Source organism: Amblyomma maculatum, chromosome 6 (genome assembly GCF_055883805.1).
Source record: "Amblyomma maculatum isolate TAMU_Amacu chromosome 6, ASM5588380v1, whole genome shotgun sequence".
Taxonomy (NCBI): Eukaryota; Metazoa; Arthropoda; class Arachnida; order Ixodida; family Ixodidae; genus Amblyomma; species Amblyomma maculatum.
Genome location: NC_139349.1, coordinates 147,742,656 through 147,770,535, shown reverse-complemented (window position 1 = coordinate 147,770,535; position 27,880 = coordinate 147,742,656). Strand labels below are relative to the sequence as shown.

Genomic DNA, 27,880 nt, shown 5'->3' with positions numbered 1-27,880 from the left:
CTGATCGACTTGCACCTGCTGCCGTACCTGCTAGATGGCTCCATCGGGGATGGAGTCTTCCTTTTCCAGCAGCATATCAGTCCTATCCACACATCTGGAGGGGTATGACACCCCCTTGACAAGCGGGCAGTGCGCACCCTGCGCTGGGGGCTGATGGGGGCGCACATGAACATGATCGAGAACGTCTGTGGAGCGCTCAAACGTCAGATGTCGCGTATGAACCTTGCAATAGCTACTGCTGACGAACTATGGGCAGCTATCGAACAAGAATGGGATCATCTCCGCCAGAGAGAGGATTTCGTTCATGACCTCTTTGAGTCCATTACCAATCGCCTGCATGAAGTAATCGGCACGACGGAGCGTTTTCGCACAACCGAGTCCACTTTGCCGTCCGTACTTCCGGTGATGTCGCAGCTGACGGAGCCCCGATCCTCTCACACGAAAACTCTTTTTGAGACATGTGAAGTTATTCTCTCCGTCGTGAGCGCATTGTGCCCTAGTGTTGTGAACATACCGACTCATGTTTTTTATCTGTGCGCATTACTGGCCCCTCGCATGGCCAGTCCGCTTCTAAGTAGCGTCCATACAGTCCTTCGCCGCACGTACAAAGAATGGGTAAGTATACAAATTTTGGGGGATGGCCTACCTACATTCGGAAATCACTACCAAGTTAGAAATAGCAACATTAGGTTCGAAACTAATTATTGTCCAATTCAAAAGAATCGAAATCAGGGTGTCTAGTGGGCCAAATTTGGGGGTAGCGCACCTAACCTTCGACAGCGCCACTGATTTGGCCATTGTTAAAGCAGGTTTGACATAGAAACTTGAAGTTGTCCGAACTTCATAAAATTTCAACACCAGTTTGTCAAATATTCGGGGCGGCCACCTAAGTGTGAGAGTCATCACTGTGCGGGCCACAACTATTAATAAACATAAACAATATTGGCTGTCGATTAAATCCATAAAAAATATTTTTGGCATGCTGACACCTGCGTATTCTGTAGGCAGGTGCTATCCCCGATGATCGCTTTATTTTGTAAGTAGAGAGACACAATTTCAAATTCAAGACAACTTTAATGCTGTCAATGTAGAGCCCCCTCCGCTCCCTCATCCCAGGTATTTTTCTCCCCGATTCCATCAATATGTCCGGGAGAATCGTGGCATTCCAATTTACATGATTCTGATTTGCTATTATCCCGTATTTAGTGCAGAACTTTGGAGGTTCCTCTTCGTCCCCGTATAGATAAAATGGATAAGATGAAAATAATTGATTTCTTGCTCATTTTCTCCAGTCTCTGCACTCGTTATGTGTGAGCGACCGATCTGGAGGTGGGAGGTCTAATCTTTGATTCCTGTGTGCAGGCGTGACTTCCGTGTACGTGAAGAGCGGATCCTTCGCCCCGGGTAAGACTGATTTCACGGCCGACAGGGTGTAGATATCTCGGGCGAGATATCCAGGAAACCTTCCAGCAAACTGGACAATAAATAAACTTAACTGAACTGACTGTTAGTAGCCTCATTGCCTGGAATGCCCTCTTGAGCCGGGACCCACATGATGATGTCTCTATCCAATGCCGATTGTCAAAGTATCCTTACTGCTGCTTTCGAAACGATTCCTTTAATAAAGTTTCTTACTGCTATCTTGAGGTCGCAAAGTACGAATTTGGCTTTGGTATTCCTGTGGGTTAACGCCAGAGCAGCCTCTTCCGCTATGAGTGAGTTTCTAGCATTGAGGGATCCGGTGACCACTGTCTAGTAGTCTCCATCGATTACTGCCACCCCAGCCGCCCCTTCTAGGCCGCAACGCAGTACGCTCTTTGAGTAGAGTTGACCCCTCGTAGTTTTTTTTTACAACTTCGAATCTATGCGCCCGGCGCTCCTTGTTGTTTGTCGGGTACATATTCTTGGAAATTGGAGTGATCTTCAGTCTTTTTCGAACCTGAATATCTATTTCTGCCGCCACGTATGAAAGCTCCCTCCGGTTTTCCCCTATGCTGGCCAGGACCTTCCTGCCCTCGTGGAACTCAAGTCTCCAGAGTAGCGCCTCCCCCATCACAGTTGCTATTTCACGCCACGTAATATGCACCGCCCTTTTCAACAGCTTCTCAGTTGAGACGCTAGTGGGAATTCCTAGTGCTATTTTATACGCCCTTATAATTATATCTAGTTTTGTCAGTCGCTCTGGCTTAGATTCAGGAATGGGGGTGTATACACGATCTTTCTGATACTAAACGCGTGTGTTAGGCGCAAAAGGCAGTGCTCCCGCAAACCCTTATCTTTGAGTGAGATTCTACAGAATTTTCCAATTACCCGAGACACATATTTAGCTAACTTGTTTGACTATATTGTTTTATTTCCATTCTGTTGGAGAAGGATGCCTAGAACTGATTACTGGCACCCTAGGTACCCTATTACACCCCAAAAGCACCTCTACCGGCGGGTAGAGTTTTAGTAGGAGTCTTTTCTTTTTGTTCCTTCGATGAGAGTAAAAATTTCATACTTTAGCGGAGAGTAGTACAGTCCTCTGGCAATGACTTAATCTTCTACCGACTCCGCCGCTATCTGAAGTCTATGCGAGATATCGGCATTGGAGCCCCTACTCGTCCAATTAGTGATATTGTCAGCATATACCATCATCATCATCAGCATGACTATACCCACTGCAGGGCAAAGGCCTGTCCCACATTTGTCCAATTAACCCGGTTCTGTGCTAGCTGCATCCACTTGACCCCGGCGAAATTCTTAATCTCATCCGCCCACCTACCTTTCTGCCGCCCCCTGCTACGCTTTTCTTCCTTCGGAATCCAGTTTGTTACCCTAAGCGACCATCGGTTATCCTATCTTCGCACTACATGTCCTGCCCATGTCCATTTCTTATTAATTTCCACTAGAATATCAGTAACGTCAGTTATTTCTCTGACAAACTCTACACGCTTCCTATCTCTTAATGTTACTCCTACCATTTTTCGTTCCATAGCCCTCTGGGTTGTCCTCAACTTAAGTAGAACTCTCTTGGTTAGCCTCCACGTTTCAGCCCCATAGGTGAGTACAGGTAAGATGCAACTGTTGTATATACTTTCCTCTTGAGCGATACCGGTAAGATGCTAGTCATAATCTGCGAGTGCTAGCCAAATGCGCTCCATCCCAATCTTATTCTTGTTATTACCTTTTCATGGTCCGGATCTGCGGTTACTACCTGTCCTAAGTAGACATATTCGCCTACCACATCCAGTACTTCGCTACCTAATGTAAACTGCTGTTCCTTTCCGAGGCTGTTGAATATTACCTTAGTCTTCTGCATATTGATTTTCAAGCCTACCTTTCTACTTTTCCTGTCTAGGTCATCAATCATTTGCAGTTCATCCCCCGAGTTGCTTAGCAAGGCGATGTCATCACCAAATCGCAGATTACTGAGGTATTCTCCATCTACCCTTATCCCGAACTGCTCCCATTCCAAGTCTCTGAATACTTCCTTTAAGCAAGCTGTGAATAGTACTGGGGAGATTGTGTCTCCTTGCCTAACACCTTTCTTTGGGGGAATTTTGTTACTTTCTTTATGCAGAACTATGGTTGCTGTGCAGCCACTATATATATCTTCCAGCACGTTCACGTACGGCTCGTCTACCCCCTGATTTCGCAATGCCTGCATCACCGCCGAGGTTTCAACTGAGTCAAATGCTTTTTCGTAATCAATGAATGCTATGTATAAGGGCTGGTTATATTTCGAGCATTTTTCTATCACCTCATTGATGGTATGGATATGATAGATAGTAGAATAACGTTTCCGAAACCCTGCTTGATCCTTTGCTTGATTGCAGTCTAAGGGTGTCCTGATATTTTTAGCGATTTCCTTAGTAAATACCTTATACGTAACAGACAGTAAGCTGATTGGTCTGTAATTGTTAAGGTCCTTAGAGTCCCCTTTCTGATGAATGAGGATAATGCTTGCATTCTTCCATGATTCCGGTACCGTCAATGGCAGCATATACGCTATGTTTTATCCCCTCTATTTATCGTAAGAGATGGTAGAGTTTCTTCCGAGAGAAGTTGAAAAACATGACGGAGAGAATAGATGCTTGCGGCGTTTCGCTTATCCCCATCGCCAAATATTCCTACATTAGATCTAAGAATTCTATGATTCTGCCCGAAAGAAAGCATTTCACTCCTATGTTGGAAACATTCTGACCTTAGAGTGCTGCCTTGTGCTCCAGACCAGCTTACAATGTCCATATTCCAGGGGCTCCTCAAGTGTGGCGAAGTACAGTAATGCGAATAAATAATGATAATAATATTAATATAATTGGTGCAGATCATCCTGTAGTTCTTCACTATTGCGACTCGTATGAATGGCGCGTGTAGCCTGTATTGAATCAGCGCATATGGTATATCCTGAAGGGTAGGGGATGCTTGTGCAAGTTTCTGAATACTGGCGACTATTGGCAGGGTCGCGAGAGTCGCGTAGGCGGAATATTTATGTGAGGATCGAGGGTATGTATCACTGCATCGGTACAGCTCCCAGTTGAGTAAGCAGCCACCCCAGAGTTAGTGCGGGGTGCATCTGTGTAGCCGATCGTGGAATCTGTAGGGTGAATGAAATGGGGGTTATTCTGAGGTTGTCTGGGAGCGAAGGCGGGGTAATTATAGGGAGGTCTATAGGTTTAAGTGCAATCAGCTGTAGTACCCAATGTCCTTGTTCGGTGCTAGAAAGACGTGTAATTTACTGGTCTCGATGTTGTTGTCTGAGGTCTCCCAGGGACATGAACGGCCCTGTTGAGTAGGCGCTCTGTGCACCTATGTACAGGGACGTTAAGTGCAGCCCTCTCACCAAACAACGTCCCGACACTGTCACACTAAGGTGGATTCCTGGCCACACTGGAATCCCAGGCAACAAGGCAGTGCATTGCGTCGCCCGCGAACTTCAACACCGGACGCCTACGATTTCCTGGCCTTGTCCACCCACGTGGGACAATACTCTTCATTACAAAAAAAAAAAATCAACGTTCACTATGACAGCATTAGAGAAACTCTTCGTAGACGTCCTCTTCCTGATAGATCTCTCATCACCACGCAAATACGTATTTGTAGACGCGTACAACTGAATACACTGCTTACTTCTGCCAGATTGTTTCTATACTGAATCAGACATTCCCCCGCATGCCCGAATCGTTCTGAACAGTATGCAAATTTAGAACATTGCATGTTTTCATGCCCTATTGCAATCAATCACCCCACTTTCCACACCCTCCTTTTCCAACTTGGCAGGCTTGGCTAGCATCTGACGAGCTGAAAGATCAGTCGGCCTTGAGGACTCTGGCCAGGACATTCTTGTCGCTTAGTAAGGCGTTAAATAAAGTTGTTTCCTCCTACTCCTCCATTTTAATTGGTTCACAGGAAAGTAAGGACGCAGTATCGGATACACTTGTTCTGTGGACACCTGAATCGCGCCGTAAGGGAAGGGAGGAAGGTGGGAATGAGAGCGGAAAGTGGTGGCATAGTGGAGGGCTCCGGAGTAATTTCGACCATCTGCGGATCTTCAATGTTTACTGACATCAAGCGAGGAGGCGGCTGTTCCTGGCCCTACGGGGCTGGGACGTTAAGTCAACACCGCTTGCGGCGGGAGCTAACAGCCACCGAATTATTATGTATTGTTGGCCGTTACTGCACCCGCCACCGTTCCGGCGGAGGACGACGGCTGTTTTTGTTGCGCGGGTCTCTCTCCCCCTCTTTTTGTTTCTTTGATTTTTCTTCTGTCCGCACAAGGCAGCAGCGGTAGCTCAGCCATAGAGCCAGTAGCAGGCCCGGGCATTTTCTTTTCCTCTTCCTACAGTCCCAACAGCACAAACAACTGACATCGGACAGCACACGGACGCCACTTCGTTTAGCCTCCTTCGAAGCATAGCCGCCGGCTGTCGGGATCAGTAATGCGAAAGCAATTGCCCGCCCCCCCCCCCCCCTTTTTTTTGACCACTTGACCACTTTGTATCACTTGAAGAAATTTATTCACTTTCAATATGTTCTCCAGTAGGTAATAGGAATATTGTTGGGCTAGTTGGTTCATTATAGAAGAACGGCTGATTGGGCGAGTTGGTGAACCATGATGGACAGTAATATACGTGCGCAAAAAGACGAGACAAAGAGGAGAAGTGGACAACAACGGCGCAGAACTGACAACTGATTTAATCGAAGAACGGAAGAGCATATATATTTGTACACACACTTGTTGTACCCACGTGCGCATAGTCAAAATTTATAAAAATATATATCAGCACATGTAAAACTCCCCCATAACACGCGCGCGGTGAAAACTGCCGACGCACTATCGATTGTGCAGCATGTCATCTCTTTTTCTGTCAATGCGGCGGACGTTTTACTAACACAAACATTTTGCTTTCGGTTAATATGGAAAGCCTCGGCAATTTCTCGGGTAGTCTAGCCTTTATGAAGAAACAATATATTAGTATCAACAAAGAAAGGTACACACTCAGACGCGTAACAATGTTTTTCTAAGTTTATTTCATTCTTTTTTAAGGACTGCGCATGCTCCATCAGCCTAATGTTGATGCAACGGCCTGTCTGCCCAATATACGTACGGCCACAGGACAATGGTATTTGATATACTACACCCATCCTACAACTAATGAAACTCTTGGCGTGATTAACCTGGCATCTGTTCTTCTTGTGCCCCCGAATTTTCTTTGAACTGCTGCACCTACCTTGCCAATCTTATTTGGGGCTGAAAACAACACCTGTACGCCATATTGTGCGCCGCCTACTTTTTTAAACCGATGTCACAATGCATGTATATAAGGCACGACTGCAATTTTGTTTCTTTCATTTTTTCTTTCTATAAGTTCGGAACACTTCAGAGAACGCAGACCTTTATCAGCACTAGCGACAAGCACTGAGTCAGGATAACCAGCCTCCCTACATCTATTAGCTTGGATTTCAAGGCCATTAAACATTAGATGTGCAAGAGACTTATTGACAGCCATCCTAAAACAAGCTGCTACTCTTCCAGATGTAAGAAGTATGGAGTGACATGACTTGTAGTTTAAAAGAAGCTTTAAAATCCTAGGAGAGTACTGCCAACACACATGATTCATATTAAAATCAACTTTAAATCTATAAATTGCAATACATTTTTCTGAGGAACCTCGAAGGTGAACTTCAGTCCCGTGCCATTCCGAGCAAAAATGTCAACGATCTGAAGCACACTTACAGGATCCAAGGATCTAACTAAAACAAGGAAATCATCTACGTATAGGAATATAGGAATGATCTTTCCTTTTAGGTCGCTCTGTATTTTTCGATCGACACAAATAAGATAACTATTGCTGAGAACGGGGGATACTTTAGCACCTGTACACACGCCAGACGTCTGCACGATAGCAATATTTCTCTGCAATATTTATCTTAGTTATGTCGACCGAAAAATAGAGAGCGACCTAGCAGGAAAGATCATTCTTATATTCCGATACGTTGATGATTTCTTTGTTTTAGTTAGATCCTTGGATCCTGTAAGTGTGCCTCAGATCTTTGACATTTTTGCTCGGAATGGTACGGGACTGAAGTTCACCTTCGAGGTTCCTCAGAAAAATGTATTGCAATTTACAGATTTAAAGTTGACTTTTAATATGAATCATGTGTGTTGGCAGTATTCTCCTAGGATTTTAAAGCCTCTTTTAAACTGCAACTCATGTCACTCCATACTTCTTCAGTCTGGAAGAGTAACAGCTTGTTTTGGATGGCTGTCTATAAGTCTCGTGCACATCAAATGTTTAATGGCCTTGAAATCCAAGCTAATAGATGTAGGGAGGCTGGTTATCCAGACTCAGTGCTTGTAGCTAGTGCTGGAAAAGTTCTGCGTTCTCTGAAGTGTTCCGAACATATAGAAAGAAAAAATGAAAGAAATAAAATTACAGTTGTGCCTTATATACATGCATTGTGACATCGGTTTAAAAAAGTAGGCGGCGCACAATATGGCGTACAGGTGTTGTTTTCAGCCCCTAATAAGATTGGCAAGGTAGGTGCAGCAGTTCAAAGAAAGCTGGGGGGCACACGAAGTAAGAACAGATGCCAGGATAATCACGCCAAGAGTTTTAGTTGTAGGATGGGTGTAGTATATCAAATATCATTGTCCTGTGGCCGTACGTATATTGGGCAGACAGGCCGTTGCATCAACATTAGGCTGATGGAGCATGCGCAGTCCTTAAAAAAGAATAAAACAAACTTAGAAAAACATTGTAACGCGTGTGAGTGTGTACCTTTCTTTGTTGATACTAATATATTGTTTCTTCATAAAGGCCAGACTACCCGAGAAATTGCCGAGGCTTTCCATATTAACCGAAAGCAAAATGTTCGTGTTAGTAAAACGTCCGTCGCATTGACAGAAAAAGAGATGACATGCTGCACAATCGATAGTGCGTCGGCGGTTTTCACCGCGTGCGTGTGATGGAGGGAGTTTTACATGTGTTATATATATTTTTATAAATTTTGACTAGGCGCATTTGGGTACAACAAGTGTGTGTTTTTTTATTATTATAATTTCCATCTTCCATATCTGACATCCCTGATTTAGAAGCATAAATCAGTCTGTAAAATAACTCTCGGGAGCGATGGCTTAAGAATTCTTCGATCTATCGATACGTAATTATGCTCTTCCGTTCTTCGATTAAATCAATTGTCCGTTCTGCGCCGTCGTTGTCCACTTCTCTTTGTCTCGTCTTTTTGCGCACGTATATTACTGTCCATCATAGTTGGTTCATGACATAGAACAGAACAACGCAAAACCACGGGACGACAGGAAAGAAGCGCAGGCACAAGGTCTGACTTACAACTGTGTTTGTGCTTCTTCCCGGTCGTCCCGTGGTTTCGCTTTGTTCTGTTCTAACTCCAGTAGGAGTCTGGGGCTACATTTTATGCAGCAGAAGAATATGATAGGGCAGATAGTCACGCGACAGAGAGAGAGCCACGAAAGCTCACGGTCCTTTCCAACTTCTTGCGTCACGACACTGAGGAGCAACGCGAATGCCGGGGAAGGTGCTACAGGAGGCGGCGCGGTGGCGCAATAAACAGTGGGGGCGTGAGTGCCATGATACTCAACCCCAAAACCCCTAGTACTTGGCACTCTTGGCTGGGGAAAGAAATGAAGTGGTTTCGATTAGTGAAAAATGTGTTCTGATACAATTTTGCAAAGTGTCACTTCATGTCAGCATGCTCTGATGACTTTGTCCTCACATCTCAATTATGCACGCTTTTGCAATAATAATAATTTAACGTGCGAATCCTATGCTCTGCGTTGCACATTTCCATGTGCAATGCATTGCATGTCCTCCTTTCCAAATGTAACGAACATGCAAGTAATGTGACCTAGAAATTTCCTGATACCCTTGTAACATCTCTACCTCTTTAATAAGTGCCGAAACTGGTGACTAAAATTACAAGCAATAATGAGGACTATCTTCATTGTCCTATTAGCCGCTGTGCAGTACATTTTGTGTACGATTTATTGAGGCGTATACATTTGCTGCCAATGCTATCGCAGATAATTTGTTTTGCTGCTGCATATCCAAATGTACGAAATGCGGCTAAATAAGGCTGCACACTGACTGCATGTCAACCAGGCATTGCAAGCAGTCTGCTTCAGTCTGATTCGTTCCTCATTTATTGAACCTCTCTCATTCACCACAGATACGCTTTGCACCAGCACGGGCAACACCGAAGGAGGTGCATAAAGAACAGCATATTTCGACGCACGTTACAACTCGAAAAGGAGACAGTGCACTGCCTGTACAACAAACTCGGCGATAAAATGGGAGGTTTGCGGGAGAGTACACTGTCAGTGAAGCAGCGGCTCGCTTTGGCACGTACTTCTTCGCAGTAGCAGGCTTCCTGGCATACATACAAGTGTGAGGCAAAGCTGACACGTGGCTGCCTACGACGACTTGGCCACTTACAGGATGTAGATAACCGCCTGGCTCTAACGCTGTTCTAGGCGTCGCAGTTGTACAGCACCATGCTCAGGTGGCAAACCTTTTGCGAGGGGTTCTAGCGAACAGGCTCACAACATCACTGCGCATGGCTTTCACTTGAAGGTACGCCTGATGCGATAGTAGTCGGCACACAGTTGTGGCCCGTTGTCATCGAAGCCAGCTGCATCGTCCGCGTCCAAAGGCTCGGGGCAATTTAGGCGAAGGTTACACAGCGTGGCACAAGCTGAAATGATGTATGCCGCACGCTCAGGCTGATAGTGGAGCGCTCAGTATCTTTACAGGCACCGAAACCGGCTTTTCGGCACGCCTATGTAACTATCCACTACTGACAGCATGCAGCCGTGTGCCGCGTTGTGTAACCCCTCGGAAGACTTCGGACGTCGATGCCTTGGTACTGGAGGGGACAGCCACGGTTGTAACAGGTAGCCGCTGTCTCCTGCATATCGAAATACGGCACGCAGTTAAGTACATACTTCACTCAGTATTAAACCATGCTCCACTATACAACGCAAGATTCATACAAGGTATCCTACTGTGAGGAATCCCCAAACAGGACATTCAAGGGTATGCAGACAATGCACGAATGTCATATATAAGCAACCACTGCGGCAAGGGAAGCCTGGCAAGTTTAACTGGCTATAAGCGATGCGGGACGTTCCTACTCAAAACAAGTACCACACACAAGTTTCTACCTTTTTTAAACTAGAAATACCATGCATTTTTAAAACGTTATGTGTCCTATTTTTAAACTGCAATATAAGCAATCCAAAGATGTCGATGCATGTGAGACATGCTGCTCTTAATTTAGCATATCTTTCCTTATTGTAGCTTCACAAGAGGTGAGTTACTGTTCACATTTACGAATGCATCGCCCGAGTACCGACAAATTCTTTCACTATACTTACCCAAAAGAAATTCCCCGTCCCGCAGCAGTCCACAGCAAGGATCTTCATGTTGGCGTCATAGACCTGAAACAGCATCAACACAAGCGTAATCCTCGTTAACGTTTGCTATCGGGGACTTGTACCCGAGCAATGCAGTCAAGACAAGTGCACTCACTATGATGGTGTTGAGGGCATAGTATCCCTTGCGGATGCAGAAAGCGGCTTTGTGTGCAGCATTGCCCCGGGGCACTCGAAGGAAGGCTTTCTTCACCGCCGCCTTTTCGCTAGATACGGGGAACCGCACCCAATTCCTCGGTGCGCCAACCTTACAAATAGCCTTCGACACCTGTCGCACACACTTTCTCACGGTTGGCTGCGCGAGACCATGTATGCTTCATTGCCAATGGCGGCTCGGGCACCCCCTGTCCCGAAGAAACGCAGCGCACACAGACCCTGCCGCCGCACTGACAGCGCACCTAACCGCACACGTATCAGTTCATCGGCGAGTTCGTCGCACGGCCATTGTACTATATCCTTTTAGAGTCGGAAAATTCATAGAAACAATTCGGAGGGCAGGTCGAACAGGTCCTTGTACACCCTCTTATGTCGCTGCTCGCGTCGACGCCTCCACAACAGCCTCACTAGCAGGCCGGCCAACGCATATGGTATGGCGTCCATTTTCGCTTTGTGAGCACTCACTGCGGCTCGCGTCGATCACAATTACCGCTCACATTCAGCCCGTTGCTACCGCATAACTTAAAATGTATTTATGATGTAAACCGCCACCGGTGATGACTTATCAAAACACTTTTTCCGCCGTGTCATCGTTGGCCAATAAGGTGATTGTGAGTGTGAGCCGTCCGTAATTCGACATCAGGCCTTGCGCAGCATAACAACAGAGCAGCTAGTAAACGGGTGCTGCTTCTGTTTGTATTTGCATCCAGCGGAACTGGCGCTGATTGAACACCAAGCACGTAGATGCCGGTGCTTAAATGACATGAAAATTAATTTCTGGCTTGAGATAAAAGCTACTCCTATTAAATTTTCAGGAAAAAAAAACAATAATCGATGCTTTGATATTTACCATATTTCACATTTTTACTAGAACAAATTAAGCAACAGGCGCCTGAATATAGCTGAGAACATACATGAAATCTACTTAACTTATGCAACTGACATTTCTTGATCTCTGCAGTAATTTGATAACCTTCCTTGATATGTGGTCAATAAGAAAAATAATCAAAATTTTGGCAGAAAGTTTTCAAAAATGCACCTTTTTTGTTGTTGTTTTTTAATCTTGTTTTAAAAAAAAGCGCCACGTGTTTTAATTGCGTGAAAAAGTGTTTCGTAAACATATAAGGGTGTTACATGTTTCTTTCGGCAGCTGCGATTTGGAACTACTTGAAACTACATGGTGGCTACGACATAATTACCTTCCCAAAAATTAAGCTGGGATGATAGATCGCCAAACGTGTTTCTAAAGAAATTGAAAATGGGCGTGTGCAAAACCAGGATCAGTTCACGGGGATCGGCACACATAAATTGTTGCTATGTGCCGGTATTGGCCATATCTGAACCATGTTTCAGCCAGCCATACAGTTGATAAGTATAATTCTCTAAAGCAGAGAAACCTTCAGGAAAGCCTGCTTACTTCTTTGGTTGACTGAGGTCTGATGTTTCCCCTTGAACTGGTAAACACATAACGTATGCATGCAAATCAGCTAGGAATTTTCATCGACAATACGTCTCGTTCTTTTATGAAATAAGTAAGGTTTATACTCAGTCACACCAAAAGCGAGAGGTGATTGAAATCTGCGCAGTCTGTCACTACTTCAGACGTGTGTGTCCGATCTCTCCACTTCTCATTTACGACGCAGATGAGGTGCATGCTAGATGTTGAGAGATATATGTGTGTGCTTTCGAGATGGGTTTTGTAGTAACTACTTTTACGAAAACAATTCGAATGCAGCGGTATACTTGGCTATTTAATAAAATACATTAGCGTGCTAGGGAAACAAATCAAAGAAGTAGTGAACAATAAAAGTTTTTAGCCGAATATAATTTGAAGACATTGTTACGCTGAAACAATAAATGAGTGTTTATTACACTGCTGACGGAAGGGTAACGAGGTGAGGCTATAGTTACAAACACTATCGCCTCTTCTCTTCTGCCCCCTAATACGTCGTCGTCGTCATCAGCATTACTTTCCCCCTCCTCAGCCGAAGCCCTCTGGGCGTGTTCATGCGTCATAACGCAGCTTTAAATGCGCAACGGCAACATTGTTCGGTTTTAGGAGATCGACAACCCAATGCTGTTAGGCGTGCTATTTCATAGGTTAAATCAGTAATATTTTTGACGACCACATATGGACCATCATAGTGGGTTAAGTTATTGACGCAGGCTACGGCGCCGTATTCGACACCACGGCCAGACTAAACCACCTATAGAGTATGTGATACGATGACTGCCGATGACTGGCATCATATTGTGCTTTGGAGCGTTCCTGTGAAACACCAGATCGTAAGCGGGCAATTGTTTGCTCTTCTTCGGCGAGGCAGAGGGTCTCAGCCAGGCAGGGATCTTCACAGCTTTAGAAGGACCGGATATTATTCAGAGAATATCGTGGTGGTCTGTCATACAGCATGATTAATGGGCTCTACCAATTCGCCTCATGCGTGGTGGTATTATCCGTCTTAGTAATCAAGGGTATAGGACATACGTGTTTTTCAGTAACAGAATTAAGATATCGGTATTCCACAAAAAATCTCACGAACCATCTTTCTTGCACACGAAGAGGACAGGAGCTGCCCAAGGACAAGATTACTTCAGTGTCACCTTCTTTCGTAGCATGTCCTTGATGATGACGGCGGGTTTTGGTGGTGCAAGGGCATCACAGGCCAAAGAGCGCCGTACGCAAGTCGAAAGGTCAACTCAACTTACTACAATGTGCGGCTGTGACGTTTTGTGAAGAAAAAAAAGAATAGTCTATAGGGCCTAAAATATCATTTGCTGTAAACAATTTGTAAAAACAATGATGTATAGGGCCTAAAAATATATTTGCAATGTATAATGAGCTGTAGAAAAATTAAAAGTAGACATGAACATGCTTTAAAAGGCTAACGTCTCAGCCCTCTTATGAAAGAGACGAGCCGGGCTGAGGCCTAGGTCGATAAGTAAGTTTTATGCAAAAAGCCTACTTTTATTAGAAATTTCAAAACACTTTTCAATGCAAATATTGGGTAGTGGTCAAGAAAATTGCATGGGTGTGCAGGTATTTGGTTCATAAGAATGCGGAAAAGTGACGCCTCCTCTAGTTCAAGGTACGAACATACAAATAAAACACGAACACCAGTAAGCTGGTCACCATATCTCAAACAATGCGGTGCAGGAGGTATTGTTCAATATTGAAATCTTGTCGCCTCTCATATTCCTGTGATGTAAATAGTTGGGCACCCAAACAAAACATATAACATCACTCTATACAGGAAATATGTTTCGCCTAATAGATTGAATATTTTCAGTCCCGAATGTCATTCGCTTTTGGTGCCGTATATCCATGGCTTCACCCACAAGATGATGAAGATAGGGAAGTACGGCGTTCGTATAATTCCTACGGCTCCCAACAAAGCTAGAAGTATGTGTGCGCGTGTAAATGGGAATGACAATCGATCGAGATGCAAAACAGAGCATCGAACAAGATGCTCTGAGTGCATCCAACTTTATCGCATCTTCTTGTCCTGTGGTAAGAATTATATCGGCCAGACCGGAAGATGCATAAATGATAGGATTAGAGAACATGCCTCTACGATGTTCGAAAAGTCCGGGACTAACCTTGCGATACACTGCAAGGACTGCACTCTTTGTGAAAAAGAAATGTCTTCAACAGAACTTAATTAGGTAGCAGTTTTGAGGAAGAACAAGGACAGATTAACCAGATAGATTCTGGAAGCTTGGGAGAAATATTTTGCTGGTGAAGACTTCGTTAGAATGCCTTCTGTTCTCCTGTCAAAGAAAGAGGAAGACCTTTCACATCATTGGGAGGACCGTCAAAGAATTGGTGCGCGTTCTTAGAAGTGGAGAAGGAAGTGGATGTTGGTGTTAGATTTAATCAGTTTTCAGTGCACCATTGTCCTTGTTTATGTGTATTTGTGTATGTGTGCCTCTCCTGTGTGTCGTCGCCTACTCTGCTGCGTGGTGCATCATGTTAATAACCGAAGATATATTAGAGGTACCTTTAATGGGGCCATGTTCCCAGGTAGCACAGAATGTGGGGCCCCGTAGGCCTGATGTAGGCAAGTGGGGCTGGGGCAACCATCATAAAACCTGCATCGGTCCCCGATGGGGCAAACGTGGGCAAGCCCCATTTGGCCCTGCCCCTGTTCCTTCTGCATAGGTCCCATAGCGACGTTGCTTGGACTAATGCAGAGCACATTCCTGCATCCAGACTACAAGGTCCCTTGTCGGATATTGAAGGGCAATCCAACCTAAATGTGGGCTCTTTATGGGAAAGCCCTCATATATCCGAAATGAGGCCGCCCTATTAAATCTTTGTGGGACCAACATCGGCCTTAGTGGGGCAAAAAAAAAACGGACATATACCACATGCTGCCCCGATTGGCCGCTTGTAGATTACTTGAGAGCAGGTGAAATAGTAATAAGAACCCAATTTGGGCAAGCCCTCGTGAAGCCCAAATGAGGCAGCCTTAGCTAAACCGCTTTAGGTCCCACATAGGCTGTAATGGGGCTGGAAGACGGGCGTGCTCGCATGGTACCAAAATCGGCCATTTGTGGGGACTTTGAAGGCACCTGCAACAGCAGGTGGGCTCTAGGATCAAAAACAACACCCACCCCAATTGGGGCTGCCCACACAAAACCGCTGCAGGTCTCACATCGGCCGTAATGGGGCTAGAAGGCGTGCGTGCAATTGTGTAATAATTTTTTCAAACCTTTATTTGTATTAGATGTTGCCGTAAATTACTATTAACGGTGATTTGTATAACAGTTGTTGCCATATTTAGTCGGTTATAAATATTACATGGCTTTAGTTTTCGCGCTCATGCAAATTGCGCTACAAATACGAAAACACACTGATTGCTAACTGTTGCTCCTTATGTAGTTGCAGTGGACCGCCTGCAACTCTTGGCACAAAATTACTTTTCAAAACACACATCTCCATAGCCTGAGAAAGACGTATATGAAGTCATTTAGGCTAGAATAATGTTATGAATTATTGCAAAATTTAATATTGTGGCTGTTTAGAAAGTGCAGACATGTATAAAGTAATAACTTAATTATGTGCATAAATATTGATTGGGAAAACTTGGACTAGGGCTTCCCATCAATTTCTTGCGTTGGACCCCTATGGGAATAATGTGGGCAAACCCAAGTGCGGCTTGCGCTATAGAACCCGCATCGCTCCTATGTCATTATCTGAGGGGCTTACCGAAATAAAAAAATGTTCATCCAGAGCTGCTGCCCGAATCTGTCCAAAGTAGGACTATCGGGGGGAGCTGGCGGATGTGTCCTTTTGGCAATGCGGGAAAAAGGTGGGCAGCCCCGCAAGGGCTGCCTGCATCGGTCCCTAGTGGGGCCCATCAGGGCTTTGTCGACAGCCCCCTTCAGGCCTACGTCGGCCCCTCTTGCAGCACCCACATTGAGCCCACCGGGGCTGTCCTGCATTGCCTACATCGGACCCACCGGGGCCCACCCTTCGAAGCCCAGTTTGTGCTACTTGGGTTAGTAAAGAGCTTTCAATAAAATGTGTATGATAGTTTATTATTCATTCTACAACTGTATCGTAGAATAACCTTGCCACTGTCCAAATATGCCCCAGCTGTCGGTAGGATGCTCACTGCCCGAGTCTCGGATGCTTGTTTCTTACGGAGCGTTTGCTCTTCACGTAGTTTGTGCACTGAAACATAATAGTCAGCTTAACTAAACACTTCTCGGCAAATAAATTCTCAAAAAAATGACTATCATTTCCGCATGTCAAGAGCATCTATCAGTTCAGTCGTGTCTGACTCTTCGTGACCCTGCGGAACATGTCAGGCCACGCTTTCCGGTCTCTCACTATCTTCCTAACATCACATAACTTCATCTGCAGTGCCTCGAGGATGCCATCTAACCATCGCGTTCGCTGCCTAACCCTTCTCTGGCGACCCTCAACCTTCCCCAACATCAAATCGTTCTCCAGCGACTCCTTTCTTCTCATCAGATGACCAAAGCAGCCGTGCTTTAACTTTAGAATTTGACCCTCCAATGAGCAGTCAGGGTTTATGGTCGACAATATCGACTGATTTGATCTGGCAGTCCAAGGAACTCTCAAGAGTCTCCGCCAGCATCACAATTCAAACGCGTCAATTCTTCGGCGGTCAGCCTTCTTCACAGTCCAACTCTCGCATCCATACATCACAACTGGAAAGACCATAGCACGAGTTACACGGATCTTGGTTTGCTAACTAATGTCTCTGCTCTTTACTGGGCGGTCAAGGCTAACCATGGCTCTCTTTCGCATAAGCAGGCGTCTCGTAATTTCATGGCTGCAGTATCCTACCGGGGTAATCTTGGAGCCTAAGAAGAGAAACTCTGTCACAGCTTCTACTTCTTGTCCATTGATGCTCCAGGACTTGATAGGGCAAGACGCTATGATCTTTATCTTTTTAATGTTCAGTTTAAGTCCAAATGTCTCACTCTCTTCTTGTACGCGCATCAGAAGTCTCTTGAGCTTCACTTCACTTTCTGCCATTCAAGTGGTATCATCCGCAAATCTAAGGTTGTTGATACGTTTTCCAGCAATCTTCACTCCAGCTGAAAACTCGTCCAGACCGGCCTTCCTCATGATGCATTCTGCATATAGGTTAAATAGGCAGGGCGACAGTATGCAGCCTTGCCTCACTCCTTTCTCAGTCGGAAACCAAACCATTCAGTAAGACCATGCCCAGTTCTGACTGTGGCTTCTTTCCCTTCATACAGGTTCCTAAGAAGACAGATGAGGTGAATTGGAACTTCCATCTCTTGAAGAGCTTGCCACAATATGCTGTGATCTACGCAGTCAAATGCTATCGCATAATCAATAAAGCAGAAGTAGTTGGGTTTCTGGAACTCTTGCTTTTTCCATGATCCAGCGAAGATTGGCAATTTGGTCTCTAGTTCCTCTGCCCTTGTGAAACCCACTTTGCACGTCCAGAAGCTGCCGATCGACATACTGCTGCAGCCTACCTTGGAGGATTTTCAACATCACCTTGCTAGGATGCGAAATAAGCGCTATCGTGCGGTAGTTGGAACAATATTTAGCACTGCCTTTCTTTATAATGGGGATGTAAACTGACTTCCTCCAATCCTGGGGCCATTGCAGGGTTGTCCAAATCTTCTAACATGATGTATGCAGAATTTTGCGGCGTCATGGTTGAGGATTTGAAGCAACTCAGCTGGAATGCCATCAATTGCGCTAGCTTTGGTCTTAGCAAGGCTGCCTAATTCCCATTCAACTTCACTCTCCAGCATGCCAAGCACGAGATCAGCAATCACAACCGTCTTATGTTGGGTTTGCAAAATCCGGGTCCTTATTGTACAGTTCTGTGTATTCCTGCCACCTCTTTATCTCTGAGGCTTCAGTGAGGTCCTTGCCTACTTTGTCTTTTATCACGCCCAGCTTAGCACAGAAGCTTCCTTTGATATATTTGATTCTCTTATACAGAGCTCTTGTGTTCCTTAATTGTCTGTTGTCCTCAACTGCTTGGCACTGTATGTTTAGGAAGGCATTCTTATCTCTCCTTGCTATATTCTGAAAATCAGCATTGAGAACCTTGTATCTTTCTCTTTCCCCAATAACTTTTGCCATCCTCCTTTCCTCAGCTATTTGCAAAGCCTCTTCAGATACCCAGTTTGCTTTCTTACATTTCTATTGCTTTGGAACTACCTTAGTAGCAACTTCTTGTATTATATTACGAACATCAGTCCACATCTCTTCAGGCTCTCTGTCTTCTAGATCTAATTCTTGAAATCGATTCCTCACTTCCACAGCATAATCTGATGATATTTGATCCAGATCATACCTGAAAGGCCTTCTAGTTTTCTGCGTTTTCCTCAATCGAAGCTTAATTTTGGCTACATGAAGCTGATGATCGGTGCCACAATCAGCCCCAGGTCTTTTTTTTACTGCTTATATAGCGCTTCTCTATCTCTGCCGGCAAAGAATACAATCGATCTGATTCCTGTACAGACCGTCCGTTGAAGTCGATATGTACAGGCGCCTCTTGTGCTGTTGAAAATGAGTATTTGCTATGGTCAGGTGGTTTTCTTGACAAAACTCTACTAGCCTCTGCCCAGCTTCATTTGGCTCACCAAGACCGAAGTTGCCTGTAATTCCTGATATTTCTTAACTCCCGACCTTAGCATTCCAGTCTCCTATGAGAAAAACGACGTCTGATGATGGAGTGCGGTCTAAAAGGCATTGCAGGTCCGCATAAAATCTCTCAACGTCATCTTCTTCAGCTGTAGTGGTTGGTGCATAGACTTGGATAACTTACGTTGAAAGGGTGACCTTGGATCCGAAGTCAAATCATTCGGTCGTTTTTGAGGTTGTACCCTAGCACTGCTTTGCCCATTGTTCTGTTCGCTATGAGAGCAGCCCCATTCCTTCTCTTGGATTCGTGCCCAAAATAAAAGACAATGGTTGCCGGAGGTAAATTCTCCCATTCTAGTCCACTTGAGCTCGCTGATACCCAAGATATCAGTTCAATCTGTCCATTTCTCGCTTGACGACATCCAGTTTACCTTGCGTCATAGATATATGATATATCTTCTTGCAACATCGGACTTTCTGGTCGCTTTCCGACACATCCTCAACTGAGCGTCCTTTTGGCTTTAGCCCAGCCGCTTCATTCGTCCTTCAGCTACTAGGAATCGCCCTTCGTGCATCCCCAGTAACATGTGAGACGCCTTCCAACCTGGGGGGCTCATCTTCCGGCGCCATATCATTATTGCTATTGTGACTGGCCATAGGGTTTTCTTGGCAGGAAATACTGGAGTGGGTTGCCATTACCTTCAGTGAATCACATTTTTCAGAACTCTCTGCCGTGACCTGTCTATCTTGGGTGGCCCTACACAGCAGAGCTCACGACTTCATCGAGTTTTGCAAGCCCCTCCGCCACGACAAGGCAGTGATCCATGAAGGGGAAGAGCATTTATAATTTATCCCAAACCATGAAGCCACTTTACAGCAATCTAGCAAGATACTGTTACCATACTTGTGAACAGCGTCCATCAATTCAGTCTTGTGGTGATTTAATTTTTCCAAGGAGCTTTTCGTTGTCTTCACACTTCTCATATCGCTCTTCTTACATCGCTAGCCGCAGTGCCTTGCGTTCTGCTTCTTGGACTCTGCCACAACGCATTCGTCAATGTCGCTGCTGGATGTAGATTCGTGCCGTTTCTTTCGCGCCTGAAAAAAAAAAAAAAACTTACCACAAGTTATGAAATTTTTTGCCGGATGCCCTTACAGCGGGACAGCTGGATGTTTCCTTCTGTTTTCTTTTGGAATTTTCAAGCTGCTGCTTCAAAATGCGGTCACATGCTTGGCTCTTTGTAGCCACCTGCTGATCTTTATTTTGTCCTGAAATGCAGTGAATCTCTATTAAATCTATCTGCTACCTAAATTGCGTTACAAACATACCCGCTTTGCCTTCTGCAACAGTGGTGTGCGATCGCTGTCACTGGCGTCCACTTCATGTTCTGATACCGGAATGTTTGTCTTCCGAACACTTTTTGACTGCTGCTTTTTTTCCAGTCCTTCAGTCTCTGCGAAAAATCGACACGGTTCAGTTAATATTCGCCTTTAGGTGCGTATAGAAAGAGAAATGATTTTAAGAAAACAAGTCTACTAACCTGTCAACATCAGTACTTGTGCTGTATAGTTTTCGTTTTCCGGGTCAAGCCAATAGGCAAAGTACACGAACTTGGATCGAAGTCCGGGCCATCTACTGGTTTGAACTCTTTGATATCAATAGCGGGGACACGGTGAACTTTCCCGTCGGGACCGTTCAAAAAACGCACCAGGGCACACATTTTGATAGCGGCAAGCACAATTAGGCCCGAGATAGATAACAACAAAAAGAAACACGTTCGTGACAGCCGCTTGGCTTGGATTGGCTGCGCTTTCAAATATTCGGCCAGTTTAAACAGTTTAAATTAAAGTAGCCAATGCATGATATTGTTATTCATATTTTACATTGGGCTAGCATAAAAAGTATACTTTTAAAAACTAATCTTAGACAATGTATAGAAAAAAAAAGACATACTGGGTTTCACAAATATTTTTTTCTATTATGGCTACTTGAATCCAATCGAATCTGTGGTTCCCTCTTTAGTCTCTTCAAGGCCCATTTATCTTGTAATTGCTTCTTTTGTTGTCTCGTGGTTTGGAGGCGGCCGGTGAGAAATTAGAATGATTCCTGCAAAAAAACACGAAGCTCGCAAGCGATATTCAGAGCCAGATGCCGCAGATTATGAGGTCATCCCGAGGTCGACGGCGCACAGGATTATGACGGAAGATTGCACCAGTGTAACAATGTCGAGCACGCAATCTTCGGCTTCTGATTCATACAACAAACTCTGCTGTGAACTAGATGATCCCGTGGAGTGCTCAGATGAAGTTTTGACTTTACAGATGAAGTTCCGAACTGCACAGATGAAGATCGCAACACCGGAAATATTTTTCGATCCGGCCATTCGCAAACGGTCTCCAACAGGCAGTTCATTGAATTTGTGACACCACTAGAAAGCGGAACATCGCTCTCTGCACTCTCGTTCTCATCATGGATTATGCTATTGAAGAAGGTCTGGCATGGACAAGCATAGAAAGGTTGTTGAAACTGCAGAACAAGCTTCTCGGAAGGAACAATCTTCTAGAGAGCAAATATCTTTTGCGGAAATTTGCTCGTGCATTTCATGATGACATTGCATTTCATTTTTAATGCCCAACATGTCAAACGCTGCTCAAAACTACACCGGGAAACATACAAGCCAGACAGGAAATCTCGCCGGCGTGTTCGGTGTGTGAACAGTATTCCCGAAGGAATTTAACGTCGAAGGGCAGCTACTTCGTTGGTCTACCGCTGGCAACTAAGCTAGCCTCGGTACGCGCGGACGAAGCGGGAAAAGCTAGTAGAATCCCTGGAAAACCTGAATTCAACCAGCGAGACAGGAAAATCTGACTTGACTGACGGGCAATTCTATAGCAAGTATCGTGCTAGAATAAATTGTGGTCATCACGTTTTGCAGTTTCGTTAAATGCAGGTGCCAGTCCAATTTTTAAATCGGCAAAATATGCAATTTGGCTAGAGCAGCTAACAATCAACGAGCTGCCATCTGTCCTGCGATGGCGATCCATCATTCTCCCAATTTTGTGGCATGGCAGCAAACACCAAAATATGACGCTACTCCTTCAAGCCTTCTGCGTTCGAATTGAGAGAGTAGCCCAGGAAGGCACTACTTGGAAAGCCAGAGATATAGCAGTAAGATCCAAGGTGAGTTTCTTAAATTTTCTTTTCCTTATGAGATATCAAATTATTGTTATCTAAAAATGCAAAACGATACTGCTCGCCGTTCCTTAATTCAGATACTACTAAGGACTTGAACAATCTCTGTCTTGACTAGCAAAATTTTTCAGGCAACGTTTTTATTGAAAACAAGTTTTACATAAACTGCATGACAGTTCGAACTCTTCTGGATGATCGCGCAAATCTATACTTTGACTAACATCATACCAATAAATGTGTGCGATAAGCTGATGATGGCAGTTACATGCTTTTAGGCAAAGGTTTTCCTGTGTCGTCATTCCATCCTGTCTGATACGCTGTTCACCCACTATAATTTCTCTTCTAGGTGTACTGCATTAGCTGCGTCGCAGATGTTCCTGCAAGGGCTGCAATGCAGAATGTCGTGCAGTACAATGGCTATTATGGTTGTTCATGGTTTCTTCACACAGATGTTTGCATTACCTGTAAGCTAAAATTTATGATCTTTTTAACATATTGTTACGTACTCAGTACGCAACGGGGGTGCTTATTTGTCGTCTAAAGAGCTGCGAGTCCCCCAAGGAACATCAGCACACACCACTGTGGCTTCTGTTTCTTCTTCTCCCCAGCTTCTTCCTTTCTGACGCCCCGAAGCACGTGACACTTCCCCCTCGAAGACGAAGCCCCAGGGCAAACAGTTTAAGGAAGGTGCCGGGGATGAAACCTTTTTAGCCGAGCCACATGCACCACCTGAGTCCAGCGTGAGCATCGGCCACTTTCGGTGCGGCGTGAAATTACATAGTTCACGTCACTCAGGCACTCCAAAACGACAAAAGGGCCACTATAGCGAAACAGCAGCTTCTGTGCTAAACCACGCTTGCGCAGCGGCGTCTACAGCAGCACTAAATCACCGGGCACGTAAGAGACATGTGGGCACCGGTTGTCATAACGCTCCTTCGAACGTTCCTGTGAGTCAGGATGCGAAGGCGGGCAACGCGGCGAGCTTCTTCGGCTCGACATAAAGTGGTGGCGATATAAGGCTCGTTGTGGAGGGAGAAAGGAAGGATGGTATCAAGACAGCTGCGGGGAACTCGAGCATACAGGAGGTAAAACGGACTGTAGCTAGTTGTCTCATGCAGTGCAGTGTTATACGCGTATGCAATGAAAGGGAGGATGTCATCCGAGTCCTTGTGATCAGAGTGCACGTACATCGCCAGCATAGAGGTCAGAGTGCGGTTGGTCCGTTCAACAAGTTCATTCGATTGCGGGTGATACGGCGTTGTATGACGGTAATCGCAGGTGCATAGACGAAGGAGTTCTTCGATAACTTCAGCTGTAAATTGGTGCCCATGGTCACTGATCAGAACTCGAGGAGGGCCATGGCGCAGGACGAGAAATCGCAGAAGACATAGGGATACTTCGTAAGCAGTGGCTGAGGGTATTGCGGCTGTTTCTGAATATCGCGTGAGATGGCCAACACATACCACTATCCACCGGTTACCTTTCGAAGATCGCGGAAAAGGACCCAAGAGATCGATGCCCACCTGCTCAAAGGGTGCGGTCGGAGGCGCAATAGGGTGCAACGGTCCCGGTGAATGGGAAGGAGGGAGCTTGTACTGCTCGCACTTGACACAAGTAGCTACATAGCGCTGAATGGCTTGACGCATTTTGGGCCAGCGTGCACCTCCGGGGTTGAAATTCTTCTTGTAAAGCAGGCCGGCACGAACGCAGAAACGCACATCTCTTGAACCTTGAGCGGCAGAGAAGAGAGGTGCCAAAGTGTGATCGTTGCGTTGTTTTGTCTGGAACAGTTGAGGGTCAGGAAACGTTGCTGAGATAGACGCCAGGTAGTCATCGAAGTTACCATCACTACCAGTTGACGAAAGCGGCAAGCGTGACAGACAGTCAGCGTCGGCATGTTGACGGCGGCTTTTGTATGCCACAGTGAACTCTTGTAACCGAAATGCCCATCGAGCGACCCGGCCGCAAGGGTCACGACAATTTATGAGCCAACAGAGCGAATGGTGGTCAGTGACGATGGTAACAACATTGCCATATAGGTAGGAACGAAATCGTTGCACCGCAAAAACCACTGCGAGGCATTCTTGTTCAGTAACGGTGTAGTTAAGCTCCGCCTTGCTCAACGAACGACTAGCATAAGCTATCACGTGCTGATCGGTGCCATGACGCTGGATGAGCACTGCGCCAACGCCCACGCCACTAGCATCGGTGTGAACTTCGGTGGGGCAGAAGGACAGAAGTGACGTAGGATAGGTCCTGATGTCAGAAGAAATTTGAGGTGGTGGAAGGCAGGGTCGCAGTCAGTAGTCCAATTGAACGGTGCATTTTTGTGCAAAAGGCACGTGAGCGGGTATGCGATGCCAGCGAATCTGGGCACAAAACGACGAAAAATAGGAACACAGTCCTAAAAAGCTCCGAAGCTGCTTCACTGATTTCGGTGCTGTAAAGCTGGTTACAACCGCAATCTTCTGAGGATCCGGCCAAACAACATCCTTATCGACCGTGTGACCAAGAACAATTGTTTGGCGTTCGTCAAAGTGGCACTTCTTACAGTTGAGGACAAGGCCTGCTCTCTCAATGCAATCAAGAACGATGGCGAGGCAGCTATTGTGTTCCTGAAATGTCTTCCCCAAGGTCACAACGTCGTCCAAATAGCACAAACAATTTTTCCACTTGAGTCCGCGCAGAATGGTGTCCATGAATCGTTCGAAATTGGAAGGCGCATTGCACAATACAAAGGGCATCACGTTGAACTCAGAAAACCATCGGGTGTCACAAATGCGGTCTTTTCTTTGTCGCTTGGGTTCATCAGTATCTGCCAGTACCCCGATCTCAAGTCTACCGAAGAGAAGTATGACGCCGAATGAAGACAGTCGATTGCATCGTCAATACGTGGAAGTGGATGTACTGTACATCTTTTTTGGTGACGGCGTTAAGGCGACGATAGTCCACACAGAAACGCCATGTGTTGTCTTTCTTTTTAACGAGAATAACTGTAGCCGCCCAAGGATTTGAAGATTCCTGGATAACGGCAGTTTGGAGCATGTCATGAACTTGCTCGTCAATAAGCTGACGTTTGGTCGGAGACACACGATAGAGCTTCTGTCTGATAAGGCGAGAGATTACAGTATCAATCGAATGATGGATGCGAGAATTTGGCATCGGTGGCTGATGATCTCTGGCGAAGTCGAAACCCGAAACATGCTTGGAAAGCAGATCAGTCCCAATTCGGCTCTCCTGTGCACCCAAAGATGTGTTTATCATTGCCTGAATTCGAGACTCTGCAAAATGGGATGTTTTCTCTTCAGGAGCGCGGTTACTTAGTGCCGCCATGTAATTCGACACGCCTTCCTCGTAATGAGCGAGCCTCATGCCACGAGGAAACACGGCTGGCTCGTCTAAATAGTTTACACTTCACAGCAAGGTGTGGCCTCTGGTGACTGAAAGTATGCAACGAGGCACCAAGACACTTTTCTTTGCACAGGCCAGTGCTGTAGGTTCCACTACAGCATCGAAATCCTCGCATAAAGTCGTAGATGAAATAACTTGAATGAATTCTCCGGACATCGCAGGTACAACTGTATCTTCAGACACAGAAAATGCTCCTAAATCGAGCGACGAGGTTTCTTCAAGAGCCGGCATCAACGCAGCATTAAGCGAAATCTGTCCACTACGGCAGTTTAACGTTGCACCACACTATTGCAAAAAGTGTATACCTAGAATTACTTCATGCGTGGAACGAGGCAGCCCTGTGAATTCGGCTCGAAACGCTTGGCCACCAATCACAACTTTCGCATAGCACACACCCAGAGGCACCAATGATTCACCGCCAACACCACGGAATACCACAGCTTGATTCACGCTAAACATCACTTTATGTCCTAATCAATTCTTGAATGCTAAACGCATAACAGAGACTATTGCTCCAGTGTCAATTAGTGCCATAGTGTGGATGCCGTCAATGGATACTTCGAGTTTGTTCTTTAACATAAACACAGGCAGATGTATTGGGAACGTTGATTTTCCGGCGACATCACGACCATCGGCCGCGTCTTCTAGTTTCCCGAAGGGGAAGAACGGCGCCGAGGTGACGGTGATTGTCGCTGTCTTTGGGTTGGCGGCGTCAAGCTGCGGTTCGAAACAGGCGATCCGCTTCGCATCTGTGCCGGGCTGTATGTATCCAGAGCCGGTGTCGGACAAAATTCTGTGTCGAAATGATCAGGAACGTTGGGCAGCGGGCGATGATCTTGTGGTAGCAGGCCGGCGGCAATACCGGGAGATGTATGCAATGTATGTCCGGTCATACCACAGCTATAACACACAGGTGGCGCCACCGGTCCGAGTAAATGCGGGTGGAAACTCTTTCTGATTGCCGGTAGTAATCTGGACGGCGTTGCTGACGAACCACCTGGCGTGTGTAGGTGGTCCTTCGGCCCATCAGTGGCTGAGAAGTGCTTAAATTGTTATGCTCTCTGCTCTCGCCAAAGGGTGACGCATTTAAAGCCGCAGTCTGGGAAGTTGATGGGGGTGCGGGTTTGCTTGCAGCGGGCAACCGTCATACTGGTATTCTTCCCGGCACGCAGAATCTTTGTCACGCAGTATTTCTTCCCGCACGATCCGGCGTATCAGATCAGCCATGGACTCCGGATCACTGACATCAACGCTCGCAACAGATGTGACGTTGGCCAGTCGCCCAAATTTAGGCGTGATGCGACGCAACTTCAAAGTTTCAAAGTGCGGCAGTGCTTGATGAAGTCAGCTGTAGAGTTCAAATTGTCTTTGTTAATAAGAAAATTATACCCATCTACAGCGATACCTTTAAGCAAGTGCCCCACTTTATCTTCCTAAGACATTCGAGGGTTTGCAATCTTGCGCAATTTCATAATATCCTCGATATATGCGGTGCCAGTCTCGCCAGGTACCTGGCATCAACGTTTGCTCTGCGCGTTTCTTCTTCGCGGATCCGTCGCCAAAGCACTCCTTTATCTCTTCTGTGAAACAATCACAGCTGGTAAGTGAGTCGTCATGATTATCAAACCAAACTAGGGCAGTGCCTTCCAAGAACACTACGTTCGCTAGTTTCACGGTCGCATCCCAATGATTGTACCGGCTCACCCGTTCGTTGTTGATTAGCCACTCGTCGATGTCCTCGTCAGATTTTCCGCCAAATGTGCGCGGCTCGCGGTAGTGCTGCCATTTGCTCGCCGCAGGTGTTGTTCGATCAGCGTCGCCGTCTTGAGCCCTGTTACATGGTAGGGGTGGCAAACCAGCGAGTCGGCGGCTTCGTCGAAGACAACGGAGATCCGTGTTGATCTACACCACAAACTCCACCACAACTGTTACGTACTCAGTACATAATGGGGGTGTTTATTTGTCGTCTAAAGCGCTGCGAGTCCCCAAGGAACATCAGCACACACCACTTTGGCTTATGTTTCTTCTTCTCCCCAGCTTCTTCTTCCTTTATGAC

The 27,880-nt window shown here is 45.8% G+C and overlaps 1 protein-coding gene and 1 pseudogene across 1 annotated transcript in view; one reads left to right on the top strand and one right to left on the bottom strand.

Annotated features, from left to right (window-relative positions):
- The window catches only part of LOC146186980 (uncharacterized), a 114,109-nt gene that overhangs the window by 77,500 nt on the left and 8,729 nt on the right, over nucleotides 1-27,880 (bottom strand). The gene's annotated exons all lie outside the window — the stretch shown is intronic.
- On the top strand, nucleotides 154-27,879 carry LOC146186982 (uncharacterized; annotated as a pseudogene).